The following is a 16,361-nucleotide window of genomic DNA, read 5'->3' on the forward strand; positions in this document are numbered from 1 at the left end:
ATCGGCTTGCATCTAAAAATCTTCGATATAAGTGCCGATACAATCAGTTCTTTTTTGTATTTTAGTGAAGTTATTTCACAAAATACAAACATGGTAGGCTACAGGCTCCTAGAAGCTAGCCGCTACACAACAGCTAAGCACACAAGCTAGACATATGTAATATTTACTCATAAATGTCCGTACTTTAATAATATTGTAGTCTAAAACATGAGATTTGTCAAGTTAAACATTTATCAAATATTGGTAGTTGTACAAAACCCAAAACCAGTGAAGTTGGCACGTTGTGTAAATCGTAAATAGAAACAGAATACAATGATTTGCAAATCCTTTTCAACTTATATTCAATTGAATAGACTGCAAAGACAAGATACTTAAAGTTTGAACTGAGAAACTTTGTTATTTTTTGCAAATATTAGCTCATTTGGAATTTGATGCCTGCAACATGTTTCAAAAAAGCTGGCACAAGTGGCAAAACAGACTGAGAGAGTTGAGGAATGCTCATCAAACACTTATTTGAAACATCCCACAGGTGAACAGGCGCTAACCAGCAGCCATCAGAGGCAAAGGGTGAAGTGTCTTGCCCAAGAACACAACGGACGTGACTAGGAAGGTAGAAGGTGGGAATTGAACCCCAGTAACCAGCAACACTCCGATTGCTGGCACAGCCACTCTACCAACTTCGCCACGCCGTCCCTAATGCGTGAGCAAATTGTCTAACAGTTTAAGAACAACATTTCAAAAACGAACTATTGCAAGGAATTTAGGGATTTCACCATCTACGGTCTGTAATATCATCAAAAGGTTCAGAGAATCTGGAGAAATCACTGCACGTAAGCGGCAAGCCTGTGACTTTCGATCCCTCAGGCGGTACTGCCTGCGAAGGTGTGCTCCTGTATTGCTCACTGTGCCCCTATGTACACGGCCCCCCTCTGGGTGAGGTATAAGAAAGAGACCTTGCGCAAACTCCAGATTGCATATGATGACTGTGTCAGACTCTTGCTCAAAAAGCCCAGGGGGATTAGTGCCAGCAAGCTTTTTTGTGATCTAGGAATAAACACCTTTCAGGCCACTGAGAAGACTGATGTTTAAGTTTATGTGTAGACTGCAGGGGTCCCAAAATAAACCGTATTGTACAGTCGACTAATCCAAGGTGTAGTTCTGTGAGATACCAATGTATTAGATCCCTTTTACTGAATATGTACAAGCTTTTTTGTTTATAATTTATGTGATGTACCACTTTTTGTACTGTGCATTGGATGTGATTGTTTGTCTATCTCAGGGGTCGGCAACCTTTACCACTCAAAGAGCCATTTTGGCAAGTTTCACACATTAAAGAAAGTAATGGGAGCCACAAAAATGTTTTTAAAATTTAAAATGAAAAACACCGCATACAAAGCTTAAATTGCTTTGTGCTATGTTAACCAGGGGTCTCAGACACACGCACCGGCACGCACTTTAATGTGGGAATTTGATGTTAGTGCAGCCCGCGAGTTTTGGATGAATGTCGCTTGCGTCACATTTACCAACCCTCTCATTTTTCCCGGGAGACTCCCGAATATCAGAGTGTGATGACACTGCATTTGGCGCCCTCTACAGTCTGCCCAATCAGTGTACCTGCTCGGCCACAAGTGGAATGCAGCTTAAGCTTGCTCACGTAAGAGACAGCAAGGCTACTAACTCAGCAGCCACACATCTTACACTGACGGTACCAATACCCAGAATCCCATGTAGCCCTAACTCTTCCGCTCAACCAACCACGAAGAGGGGGGGGGGGTTGATGTGTGGGGGGATTTGGTGGTAGCTGGGGTGTATAATGTAGACCGGAAGAGTTAGGACTGCATGGGATTCTGGGTAATGGTTGTGTTGTGTTTATGTTGTGTTACAGTGGGATGTTCTCCAGAAATGTGTTTTTCATTCTTTTTTGGTGTGGGTTCACAGTGTGGCGCATATTTGTAACGTAACAATGTTGAAGTTGTTTGATACGGCTACCGTCAGTGTAAGCTGTGTGGCTGATGAGTAACTATGCTTTGCTGTCTCCTGTGTGAGCAAGTAATAACAACATGCAGCATGTGGCTGGACTGGCACGCTGTAAGTAAATGCTATAGAGGACAATTACTGCAGTGCAATTAGGGCACGCCCTTTATATAGTAATTAGAGTGTTAATAGGATTATTTTTCCCTGGGAGTAGTCTATGAGAGACACTGACATCCATAAGTCTCCTGGGAAAATCGAGGGGTCGGCATGCATGTAGCTGAGCCGCATCAGAGTGGTCAAGGAGCCGCATGCGGCTCCGGAGCCGCGGGTTGCCGACCCCTGGTCTATCTAGACCAGTGTTTCTTAACCAAAGAGCACCAAAGGGCCGCCAAAAAAATCTGTTTGTCAGCTGTGGTCCGTATGGGTCGCAGAGATACTCAGTTGTAATACACTTTTTTACCACTTGTGGCAGTAATGACTATCAAATAAACAGAAGAAGTCTGGCGCTAAAGTCATAGAGAAGTTTGTAAAGCGCTAAAAATATGAGTAAAGTGGTCAAGCTTTTCATTTGCACTTTAATTTTATTGACAGTTTAGTTAGGAAACATTCATTATACATTTATTAATTATTAATGTATTTTTGCTCAAGATAATTGTATGTACATTTATATTTCTTACTTATTTTTCTAATCAGCTTGACTTAAGACAGAAAATACACAAAAGTACAGGTAAAACATGCAAATTGTTGTTGACTGACGATATTGGGTGATAAAGTAATTTTAAAAATCTGAAGCTCTTATATCAATTCTGGCTCCACCAAATGTTCAGCAGCACCCCGTGGAATGTGCATGGACATGTGAATGTGTGTGTGTGTGTATGTGTGTGTGTGGGCTGCTGCACAGAGGGGCCATGGGTGGGTCGCCTGGACTGTGATGCTGCTTGTTTGGAGACACAAACACAGCAAAGATACAAACGTCTGCCAGGATTTGACTACTTGGAATGGATTGTCACGATCAAGTGCTTTGAGTTACTTTGATTTCATGAGCATTGTGTGTGTGTGTGTGTGTGGGGGGGATACAACCGCAAATATGCTGAGTGAGTAATTACTACAACAGCAGGGAGGAGATGGGGGAGATGTGAGTGACAATCCCTTTCATCAGCTGTTCTAAGTTCAATACCAGCGTCCTCAGTAATAACCCTCTTCCCCCCTCTGTGCTCTCCTGCCTTCCTGCCCTGCGAGGAGGAGGAGCCCTTCCTGTCATTGGTAGCGCCTCTTAAAGGAAAGACTGTGAAGACCGGGCTGATGTCCAGAAGACAGCTCCATAAAAAAGCCAAGCACCAGACATTTAAAAAGAAGGTAGACACACACACACACACACACTCTCACACACACATGTTTGTACAGGCTCACCAGAAATCCTGGACAAATACTTCAACTTGACAAGCTTCACACACTCATGAACAACGCCCTTGGAGTTCAGACGGACTGCAGCAATGTGGCTGAAATCATCACATTCTGTTTAAATCAAGCTTGACGCGCCGCATACCAACACTCGCGTCATCTGATTTCTCCGTATGACTTATGTGGGGAGAGGACGTGCTGTAAATTACACCGCTGCATTCATTATTGTGCAACACACAATAATAAACACACTTCACAGACGCTTGAAAAAATAAAATACAAAGAAATCACAGGAATTCTGACACACAAGATAAATTATCCATTCCAATACAAAAAAATGATATAGTGAAAGCTTTAGTCCAGGGGTGGGCAATTAATTTTTACCGGGGGCCGCATGAGCAACCCGAGCACTGCTGGAGGGCCACATCGACAATATTTCAATTACATTTTTCTCAATATTATTTTTTATATATACCGTAAGATAAATAATAATAATAATAATAATAATAATAATTAATAATACTTTCATTTAACCTAACTTAACTTTATACCAAAAGCACTGCTTTGGAAATCATTTGTACCCCTTTCAGAGATCACATTTAGTTCCCCTTAAACATCCTCATGTTGCACAATGAAATGTAAGCATAGGATGAAGTGTGCATTCCTGTAACTTTCTTTAGTAACAGCATTCCATGATTAATATAAATAAATTAACATTAATAATAAATGACAGTAAAATAAGCACACGTATGACTGAGGAGTCATAGTGTAACTTTGTGTGGTGTTTGAGTTGTCCGACTTTTTGTGTGGCCATAAACGCACCAGTGGTTTAGTGGTATGCGTGTTGGTGACAGATGACAAGTTGGTTTTGGCCTGGTTTGTACGGCAGAAAATGACTAGTTTTTCGAGATAGAAGTGTTTTACTCATGTTTTTGGTGTGGTTATGGCCGAATATAAACAGTTTTGCTCAATAAAGTGATCGATATAATTCCTGGCCTCAAAGCATCTCGATAGACGTTACAATAATTGAACGGTGTTCAATTGAACGGTGTTGACGAACACCGTTAGGGCCGCTTGTTGTCACTGTCACTCAAAGTTGCATTGCAAAATTACACAGAATAAATGTGTTTATTTTGTTTACAATTCAGATGGGATTTGATTTGGTGCGCGGCATATATTTGCTGTGCGCAGAGGACGCTTGAGCAGTGCGCAATTGCGCAGGCGCGCACCTTAGAGGGAACGTTGCTTAGCAGTCCATGTCTTGTTGGAAACACGGCATTCGTCATCAACTTTTGTCTTTTTAGCGTCTCGGGTGTAAACCGTGCATCACTTGTCGCTGTGCACCTTCACTCACAGGTTACACACGGACATACGCTCATAAATAACACTTTTCAAAATAAAAGCAGCACAGTTGTATTGCGCGCACGACATAGTTGTTTTTTCAACTTTATTTTGTAATTTGTAATTGCAGCTGTTCACATTCACTCACAATCACGCACGTGCATACGTCCACACGGAAGTAATACAAATAAAGCTTTTCAAAACAAAAGCAGCACCGTTGTATTGCACACTCGACATAGATACTTTTTAAAATGTATTTTGTAATTTATGATTGGCCTCACGCGGGCCGGACAGGACGCACAAAGGGCCGGATGTGGCCCGCGGGCCGCAGAATGCCCAGGTCTGCTTTAGTCCCATTAGTCTGATTGAAAAGTGTAGAGTATTCTCATGCTAAAAATGTCTTTGAAAAGGTCTGCAGTCCCGCTATACAAACTGTTTACTTGTGCAACCAATTCTATTCTGCAATTCCATGATGTTGTGGATTTTTTTCAGTCTTATTTCCAGTCGTATTTCGACCATGGAAAGTAGCATCTGTCATTAATTACCATGGTTGCAAAAGGAGCGATCGCATCAATTAAATTACAGCTTTATTATGCACCTGAATGTAGTCTCAAGTGAGCAAGTGTGCAGCGGATTGGACTTTTAGATATTTTTAAGTCTTTGTAGTTTTTTTTTTTTTTACTATGGATTGTGTTGGTTATTATGAAGACTCTGTGAAGAGTGATTTTAGTAATTAAATGATTTGTCGTTATTGCATACAGAAATGCAGACACAGGTGTGCTTTGGGTTTGACTTTTAGATCATTTTAAGTTTTTGTATTATATTTTTACTTTGAATTGTGTTGGTTATTATCAAGACTTTGTGAGGAGCGATTGCCTGATACGAGTGTGAATTGTGTCAGTTATTATTTTGATCATGCGAGGTGCAAATTGAACATCAGCTACACTGCACGTGTGCATGTAAGGATGTGACGATTAGCGGTACAATGGTAAACAGCGGTAAAATTCCAGAAGGTTAGTATTACCATTTGGAATTTTATCAATCGTAAAACCGTGATTGATTACCACACTTTGAAAAGCTCACGATGATACTGCTCATTTCCTGTAAGCAGCTATTGCGCTAATCGCTATCCAGTGTGAATGCTAACATGAATACAAGACACATTAAAGTTTAAAAACAAAACTTGGTTAAGATATTGCAGTGTGTGTTAAAGTACTTTTTGAGCACATCCAACAATACCGTGCTAATAATGATAACTGTGATCATTTTGGTCACAATAACCGTAATATGAAATGTTCTTATCACTACATCTCTCTGTGCAGGGAAAGGATTCGGGTCCTTATCCATCTCTTCCAATATTGACAAAGGAGGAGAAGTACGTATGGGGTGCAGTACCACTACATACAGTATGACTGGCCTATAGGGCTTGAAAGTGGGATGTGGAAGCGCATTGCATTGTGGGTCTTGCTGGATTCTGAATAGCTTATTTACATGGCTGAATACAAGACTGTGCTTAAGTTTTTTTCTTTTTCTTTAAGAAGTTCAAAACATGGCACAAATGTGCGGCATGATTAATAGCCACAGTCATGGTCATGATCACGTTTTTGGTGAGATCTTTCTCATTTTCACCGTGGAAGAAAAGCCGAAGGAAGTCGGGTTATGAAGCTGATAAAGAGGATAGCAGCCGTGAGAAGATCAGACATGACTTTTAACCCCATCACCTGGTACATCTTGGTGTGTTCACAGCTTTTACAGACTAGTAAATTTGAATCAAAGCATGTTTTTTTCAGTTACACACATAGCATTTAGTAGGCTGTTAGCGTTAACCAAGCTAGCTGCGGCCTACAAACAACGTACAGTAATTTAGAAAAAAGCATGGGTATGAATGAGTATTATTTTCGGAGAGGTAGCACACTGATCAAAGTATCTAAAAGTAACAATGGGCTTGTTTTTCCTGGGAAACCTGCTTATAAAACGAGGCCAGGGGACCTCACGCATGAAAGAGATGACAATGTTCCTTAACAGTCTTTGCATTCTGAAAATCTTAACTGGTATTAAAACGGACTCCGTAAACGAAATATAGACGAGTTTGGCGGCACTTTTACTTAATTCAAATCTCTCGTCAATTGGACATGCTCATAGCTCATATGAGTCAATTCCACCAGTTTTTATTATTTTTCCCAGCAGCGATCCTTTGAAATAGGGTACAGTTTGTCTCTCGGTATGGTCTCTTGTTTTTATTTTTATTTTGTAATATCCATTTTAATCCAGTTTGTTGCTTGCTTTCGTATTGTAAACAAAGCCTTTATTCAACAAGTATGTCTACCCAGCCCCCCACAATGCATTGCAAAATCATGTGGCCTTTTGAGAAAATATCTGAAAATACTTATTTTTGGCTAACAAGGTATTTTTCCTCACCAGGCTCTGTCTGCTACCAATGTGTTTAACTAAAGCAGGGGTCCCCAAACTACGGCCCGCGGGCCGGATCCGGCCCGCCAGCGTCCAAAATCAGGGCCGCGGGAAGTCCCAAGTATAAAAAAATTTAAAATTTAAAAAAAGAATTTTTTTTTTGTCTTTTCTTATCCACTTTGTACCCCTTGCTACTCACGGTGTCTCCTAGCCGCTCAGGCAAATCATATTGTCTAAAAATGCATTTTCTCATCGATAACGTCACATCATCGCGCGCCCGGAATGTGCGCTATATATATCTAATATATATATATATATATATATATATATATATATATATATATATATATATATATATATATATATATACACACACACACAGCCCGGCCCCCGGCCAGATTGTTTTAACCCAATGCGGCCCCAGAGTCAAAAAGTTTGGGGACCCCTGATCTAAAGTGATATGTATTAAAATTGGAGATGAACTTCTTCAAATAAGTGAAATAGGAAATCTCCCTAACCACAATTGTATTCGTTTTCAAGTATTTCTGCAAGTGAAATGTTACCGCTCTCAATCCTCCCTTCATATTTACACCATTAAGCCTGTTTTTTTTTTTTTTTTACTAAAGGTGTGATATTTTGTAAAAAAAAATTCAACAAAACTAAATTGTAAGGAAAACAAGGCATTTAAGTGGCATGTTGTATTTAAAATATTGAAAGTACTTACAGCATTAGTGCATAACCAAAGGCATTGCTTATTTTAACACGTTTTATCCTATATTGTTTGTCATTCAAATTACTTTATCTTATCTCAAACTTATCTTACTATCTCCACTTTAAGATCAGTGACGTGAAAAAGGGAGCAGCAAACCACATTATGGAGAGTCTACAGCTTGTTGGCAAAAAAAAAAAGATAATTATTGATGAGATGTGTTATTAGATATTACACCAATTTGCTTCGTCCCTTGTAGATCCCTCACAATTTATTTAAAAAGGCAAACACTTAGTATACATTAGGGGATTATTGTATACGTGAAGAAACACTTTTATATACTGAGTTTTCTTCTATCTCACTGCTACTACTAGTACTCTGTCAAATCAAAAGTAAAATAATAAAATCCTGAGTCAAGTTCAAATCACAAGTGACAAGTCATGCATTTATAGATACAATTGACATCCGTAAAAGTTATTTTTTTAACACTTTGTTATGCTTAGACACTTATTAAAGGCACTTACTCACTTATTGTATTCACTTTATGCTGTATTATCACAATTATTACTGACTTCAGGTGAAGGAGATGGGTTTTCGCAGCTAAAAAGTACAAAAATACTTTTTTGATAGGAAATCCTCAAATATGCAGAGAAATACTTGGCATATATTGACTTACATTATTTAGATTAGTATTTTCCAGCAAGTTTATGCACAAAATGTGTCAAGTAACATCTTGCAATGTTTCTGCATGGGACCCTCTGTGGAAAAGGTCTGCAGTACTGATGGAGTTTTAAAAAGGCAAAGAGACTCATAAATTAAATACATCACTTTGGAGAGCATTGTTGCAGTAGCTTTAAAGATGCCGCCAGAGAAAGAAGTAGTGAGGAGAGTTCCCCCTCCAGGCCTGAAACGCCGACATACAAGAAGTCAATGAGAGGGAGGAGGTGTCAGGGGGTTGTGGGGCTAATCCTAAAACCAAATTTAAACCCTCTCCTCCTCTTTCATCCTCTCTTACATGTCTGCTAATCTCTTAATTGAGGTCTTTTCTAATTCTAATGGCTTCATTAAAAAGCTGCTGGTTACACAACACGCAGCGTGTAAACTGAGTCGTGTGTGTCTGTGAGGAAGATATTAGACACACACACACACTCTGAGTACCACACGCTCCTGGAAAGGTGCAAATAAAGGAGTCAGCATGTTTACATGCACTAAAAAACATGAGTTGGATTGAAACCAGCTTTTTGAAAATGCATGTAAACATCTTTTATTAGATGGTATTCAGATTGACATAAATTATGCGATAGGAAACTCTAACCTTCTTGCATGTATGCTCTTTAATGAGACTATCGTATGTGCCAGTCTCCATGCTGGATCATGAAGCCGCTCTTAACAATATTACATTCACAAGCCAGAGTGAGGGGGACTGTTTACACCCACAAGCAGACAAATTAAAGATACAGAAGCGCAAATAAGTCAATACTTTTAATTTAAGAATTAAAATGTTATGTTGGAGAATATTCTGGAATAATTTTTTTAACACACGACATGACAATAGAATTAACAGAGTAAAATAAGTGTGGGTTTTGCTGCTCAGTTGTAATTAAAGGCCTACTGAAACCCACTACTACCGACCACGCAGTCTGATAGTTTATATATCAATGATGAAATCTTAACATTATAACACATGCCAATACGGCCGGGTTAACTTATAAAGTGACATTTTAAATTTGCCGCTAAACTTCCGGTTCGAAACGCCTCTGAGGATGACGTATGCGTGTGACGTAGCCCGACGAACACGGGTATGCCTTCCACATTGAAGCCGATACGAAAAAGCTCTGTATTCATTTCATAATTCCACAGTATTCTGGACATCTGTGTTCGTGAATCTGTTTCAATCATGTTCATTGCATTATGGAGAAGGAAGCCAAGCAAGCAAAGAAGAAAGTTGTCGGTGCGAAATGGACGTATTTTTCGAACGTAGTCAGCCACAACAGTACACAGCCGGCGCTTCTTTGTTTACATTCCCGAAAGATGCAGTCAAGATGGAAGAACTCGGATAACAGAGACTCTAACCAGGAGGACTTTTGATTTGGATACACAGACGCCTGTAGAGAACTGGGACAACACAGACTCTTACCAGGATTACTTTGATTTGGATGACAAAGACGCAGACGTGCTACTGTGAGTATGCAGCTTTGGCTTTTTTTTGCGTATGTACGTAACTTTTTTTAAATATATAAGCTTTATGAACCTTGGGTTAGGTGAACGGTCTTTTGGGCTGAGTGATTGTGTGTGTTGATCATGTGTTTGAATTGTATTGGCGTGTTCTATGGAGCTAGGAGCTAGCAGAGGAGCTAGGAGCTAGCATAACACGTACCTACCGTACGTGCGCGTCACGTACGTAACTTTTTAAAAATATATAAGCTTTATGAACCTTGGGTTAGGTGAACGGTCTTTTGGGCTGAGTGATTGTGTGTGTTGATCGGGTGTTTGAATTGTATTGGCGTGTTCTATGGAGCTAGGAGCTAGCAGAGGAGCTAGGAGCTAGCATAACAAACACGCAGGTGTTTTTATGCAGGATTAATTTGTGGCATATTAAATATAAGCCTGGTTGTGTTGTGGCTAATAGAGTATATATATGTCTTGTGTTTATTTACTGTTGTAGTCATTCCCAGCTGAATATCAGGTACCGTGAGTATGCAGCCTTGGCTGCTAAACATTCGATAACTTGACCGTATGTGCGCGTCACGTACGTAACTTTTAAAAAATATATAAGCTTTATGAACCTTGGGTTAGGTAAACGGTCTTTTGGGCTGAGTGATTGTGTGTGTTGATCAGGTGTTTGAATTGTATTGGCGTGTTCTATGGAGCTAGGAGCTAGCAGAGGAGCTAGGAGCTAGCATAACAAACACGCAGGTGTTTTTATGCAGGATTAATTTGTGGCATATTAAATATAAGCCTGGTTGTGTTGTGGCTAATAGAGTATATATATGTCTTGTGTTTATTTACTGTTGTAGTCATTCCCAGCTGAATATCAGGTCACCCCCGGCTCTCACAGCATCTTCCCTATCTGAATAGCTTCAACTCCCCACTAGTCCTTCACTTGCACTTTACTCATCCACAAATCTTTCATCCTCGCTCAAATTAATGGGGAAATTGTCGCTTTCTCGGTCCGAATCTCTCTCACTTCATGCGGCCATCATTGTAAACAATAGGGAACTTTGCGTATATGTTCAACTGACTACGTCACGCTACTTCCGGTAGGTGCAAGCCTTTTTTTTATCAGATACCAAAAGTTGCAATCTTTATCGTCGTTGTTCTATACTAAATCCTTTCAGCAAAAATATGGCAATATCGCGAAATGATCAAGTATGACACATAGAATAGATCTGCTATCCCCGTTTAAATAAAAAAAATTCATTTCAGTAGGCCTTTAAAGGCCTACTGAAATGCATGAAGTGAGAGAGATTCGGACCGAGAAAGCGACAATTTCCCCATTAATTTGAGCGAGGATGAAAGATTTGTGGATGAGTAAAGTGCAAGTGAAGGACTAGTGGGGAGTTGAAGCTATTCAGATAGGGAAGATGCTGTGAGAGCCGGGGGTGACCTGATATTCAGCTGGGAATGACTACAACAGTAAATAAACACAAGACATATATATACTCTATTAGCCACAACACAACCAGGCTTATATTTAATATGCCACAAATTAATCCTGCATAAAAACACCTGCGTGTTTGTTATGCTAGCTCCTAGCTCCTCTGCTAGCTCCTAGCTCCATAGAACACGCCAATACAATTCAAACACCTGATCAACACACACAATCACTCAGCCCAAAAGACCGTTTACCTAACCCAAGGTTCATAAAGCTTATATATTTTTAAAAAGTTACGTACGTGACGCGCACATACGGTCAAGTTATCGAATGTTTAGCAGCCAAGGCTGCATACTCACGGTACCTGATATTCAGCTGGGAATGACTACAACAGTAAATAAACACAAGACATATATATACTCTATTAGCCACAACACAACCTGGCTTATATTTAATATGCCACAAATTAATCCTGCATAATAACACCTGCGTGTTTGTTATGCTAGCTCCTAGCTCCTCTGCTAGCTCCTAGCTCCATAGAACACGCCAATACAATTCAAACACCTGATCAACACACACAATCACTCAGCCCAAAAGACCGTTCACCTAACCCAAGGTTCATAAAGCTTATATATTTTTAAAAAGTTACGTACGTGACGCGCACGTACGGTACGGTACGTGTTATGCTAGCTCCTAGCTCCTCTGCTAGCTCCTAGCTCCATAGAACACGCCAATACAATTCAAACACATGATCAACACACACAATCACTCAGCCCAAAAGACCGTTCACCTAACCCAAGGTTCATAAAGCTTATATATTTTAAAAAAGTTACGTACATACGCAAAAAAAAGCCAAAGCTGCATACTCACAGTAGCACGTCTGCGTCTTTGTCATCCAAATCAAAGTAATCCTGGTAAGAGTCTGTGTTGTCCCAGTTCTCTACAGGCGTCTGTGTATCCAAATCAAAAGTCCTCCTGGTTAGAGTCTCTGTTATCCGAGTTCTTCCATCTTGACTGCATCTTTCGGGAATGTAAACAAAGACGCGCCGGCTGTGTACTGTTGTGGCTGACTACGTTCGAAAAATACGTCCATTTCGCACCGACAACTTTCTTCTTTGCTTGCTCGGTTTCCTTCTCCATAATGCAATGAACATGATTGAAACAGATTCACGAACACAGATGTCCAGAATACTGTGGAATTATGAAATGAAAACAGAGCTTTTTCGTATCTGCTTCAATGTGGAAGGCATACCCGTGTTCGCCGGGCTACGTCACACGCATACGTCATCCTCAGAGGCGTTTCGAACCGGAAGTTTAGCGGCAAATTTAAAATGTCACTTTATAAGTTAACCCGGCCGTATTGGCATGTGTTATAATGTTAAGATTTCATCATTGATATATAAACTATCAGACTGCGTGGTCGGTAGTAGTGGGTTTCAGTAGGCCTTTAAGTAAATGACAATAACAGCGATAGATGTTTTAATACTCACTGATGTTCTTTACACGTGTACACACACACACACACACACACACACACACACACACACACACACACACACACACACACACACACACACACACACACACACACACACACACACACACACACACACACACACACACACACACACACACACACACACACACACACACACACTTTTGACTAACATTCAGTACATCTCCATACAACACTACACGTACTGGAGATGACTGCAAACCATTTGAAAATAGAACTAGAACTAAACAAGAAATCAAGATCAAAAAGATTAATTTACGACTAACAAGATTTTTTTCTGAAAGCTAATATTTCTAAAAGCTAACTTTTTTTTTTTACATTTTAGTAGTTATTTAAAAATGTGTTTTTAATGTAAGTCAGTTTTGTTGACATATACAAAAATACACCAAAGACCACCCAAGTGCCACCTTAAGACTATTTATTGTATGGGAAATTGTTGCTATTATTATTTTTATGATGATTTAAATAATGAAACTGGCAAAATATTTTAAACTTTAAGGCAGGTCTGAAGTTGTTTAAGTAATTTACAGGAAATAAGTAATTCTTGTATGTTTTTGCCTGAAACGGGCCAATAAGATGCAAAATACAGCGGTGGAGTAGAAATTACATATAAAATAATAATAAAATACAGTAAAAGGGGGACGGCGTGGCGAAGTTAGTAGAGTGGCCGTGCCAGCAATCGGAGGGTTGCTCGGGTTCAATCCCCACCTTCTACCATCCTAGTCACGTCCGTTGTGTCCTTGGGCAAGACACTTCACCCTTGCTCCTGATGGGTGCTGGTTAGCGCCTTGCATGGCAGCTCCCGCCATCAGTGTGTGAATGTGTGTGTGAATGGGTGAATGTGGAAATACTGTCAAAGCGCTTGAGTACCTTGAAGGTAGAAAAGCGCTATACAAGTATAACCCATTTATCATTTATTTATTTAAAAATATAATAAGTTGAAAAAATTGATTTTATGAATAAAAAAATCATAAAATATGGTAAAATTACAATATATGTACAAAAAATAAATCTAATAATATAATGTATAAAAAATATTGTAAATGTGTAATAATACAATACATTTAAATGTGTAAAGATATGATAAAATGTAGTAAAAATAAATATGTAAAAATATAGTAAAATATGTAGAAATATAATGAAAATATAATGTGTGTAAAACATTTTGATTCATAAAAATATAATGTATTATGTAGGAAATAATGTGTAAAAAAAATATAAATATGAAAAATATCATACAATCTAGTCGAAATATCCATCCATCCATTTTCTACCGCTTGTCCCTTAGAGGGGGGCGCTGGAGCCTATCCCAACACAGATAGACAGACAACACTCACATTCACACACTAGGGCCAGTTTAGTGTTGCCAATCAACCTATCCCTAGGTGCATGTCTTTGGAGGTGGGAGGAAGCCGGAGTACCCGGAGGGAACCCACGCAGTCACGGGGAAAACATACAAATTCCACACAGAAAGATCCCAAGCCCAGTATCGAACCCAGGACCTTCGTATTGTGATGCACACGTACTAACCCCTGTTCCACCGGGCTGCCCTAGTTGAAATGTAATATGTAAAAAATTAAAATGTAAAAATATTAGAAAACGTTTGTAAAAACTAAAGAAGAATAAAAATAAATGATATGTAAATGATAAATAAATGATAAATGGGTTGTACTTGTATAGCGCTTTTCTACCTTCAAGGTACTCAAAGCGCTTTGACAGTATTTCCACATTCACCCATTCACACACACATTCACACACTGATGGCGGGAGCTGCCATGCAAGGCGCTAACCAGCAGCCATCAGAGGCAAAGGGTGAAGTGTCTTGCCCAAGGACACAACGGACGTGACTAGGAAGGTAGAAGGTGGGAATTGAACCCCAGTAACCAGCAACACTCCGATTGCTGGCACAGCCACTCTACCAACTTCGCCACGCCGTAAGAGTACAAGACACTAGATTGAGACAGGAAGAGATTACAAAGAGGAACATAGCTAGGACTTGTAATTTCGCTAGAAAGATGTCCAGGCATCGAGTACTTGTCTCTGGCCCCCCTGCCTGCGAGAGGCAATGATGAGAAGTATAGCAGATTAGTCTCGCTTAACAAGCGGCTGGCTAGTTTTTGTGGAGAACAGTGACTAACGTTCATTGATAATTGGCCCTCTTTCTGGGGCAAACTGGGCTTGTTGATGAGGGACGGCCTTCACCCTAACCGGAGAGGCGCCAACACTCTATATAGAAACATAGATTACTGGTTAAGTCACACTCGACTAACTACACTAGAGCAAGCTCGGACACAGGCAATTACAGTGTCTGTTATTTTCGGGTGAGGAGTCAGTTAAGCTAGAACTAACCAGCGCCAGGCTGGAAAATTCCTGTACACATAGCATTTCTCGTAGAATAATACACAACTCACATAATGTTTTTTTCTGTAGTGACTGTGCCAGAGGTGAACAAATTATTACGCATTCTATCTATCGCAGCACCAAGAAAACAATCTGAAGTTTTCCCTCATATCAATTCCTAGATATGATCGAAGTGATTTAAGGCGCACCACACAAAATAAATGTAACGTTATTAATATCACTACTACAGATAACATTACCAAAAATTCCTCAAAACAGCCCACTACCTATAGTATGGGCTTTTTAAACATAAGATAATTTTCTCCCAAAACATTATTAGTTAATGAGGTCATTGGAGACAACAATCTTAACGTCATTGGTCTCAGCGAAACCTGGCTCAAACCAGATTCATTTTTCCCGCTTAACGAGGCATCTCCTCCTAACTATACGAATGCACATATTGCCTGTCCCCTTAAAAAAGGTGGAGGGGTCGCACTAATATACAATGAAAACCTTAACCTTAACTCCCACATGTGCGGTCCCCTCCGAGGTTTCTCATTGTGCCCATTGGGTTGAGTTTTTTCTTGCCCTGATGTGGGATCTGAGCTGAGGATGTCGTTGTGGCCTGTGTAGCCCTTTGAGACACTAGTGATTAAGGGCTATATACATAAACTTTGATTGATTGATTGATAGATTTGAACATATGTGACTAAAACAGCATGAGAAATACATGCCACAAGCATCCAAAATTATGTATTAATGTACAAAAATACTTGTAAGGTTTAAGAGAAATACATTTGTCTAAAATAGTAAGAAAAAAATGTTCTTCCCTGATTTTCAAGTATTTGATCTAAAATGTTTCAGTTAGAAATGTAATTTTATGTTTTTAATATTATGGATACTATTTAATATGATCATCAATGTGTAATCCTTAAATACTGTATTTGTAATTTATAGCATTATCACGTGTTGAAACTTGACATTTTTGTTGAGAACCATATTTTCATTGAACATTTGCTAGGTTATTCATTTCAGTCACTGATGTCTTATATTGTATAAATTGTAAAAAAAAACAA

General features: G+C 39.4%; 1 protein-coding gene and 1 long non-coding RNA gene across 3 annotated transcripts in view; one reads left to right on the top strand and one right to left on the bottom strand.

Moving 5' to 3' along the window:
• Positions 1 to 16,361, bottom strand: part of LOC133650634 (retinoic acid receptor gamma-A-like) — a 75,120-nt gene that overhangs the window by 25,704 nt on the left and 33,055 nt on the right. The gene's annotated exons all lie outside the window — the stretch shown is intronic.
• LOC133650662 (uncharacterized) overlaps positions 3,284 to 16,361 on the top strand; it is a 73,450-nt gene continuing 60,372 nt past the window's right edge. The window contains exon 1 of the long non-coding RNA XR_009826272.1: positions 3,284 to 3,330. This is a non-coding gene — a long non-coding RNA (uncharacterized LOC133650662). The remainder of the gene's footprint in view (positions 3,331 to 16,361) is intronic.

Source organism: Entelurus aequoreus, linkage group LG01 (genome assembly GCF_033978785.1).
Source record: "Entelurus aequoreus isolate RoL-2023_Sb linkage group LG01, RoL_Eaeq_v1.1, whole genome shotgun sequence".
Lineage (NCBI taxonomy): Eukaryota > Metazoa > Chordata > Actinopteri > Syngnathiformes > Syngnathidae > Entelurus > Entelurus aequoreus.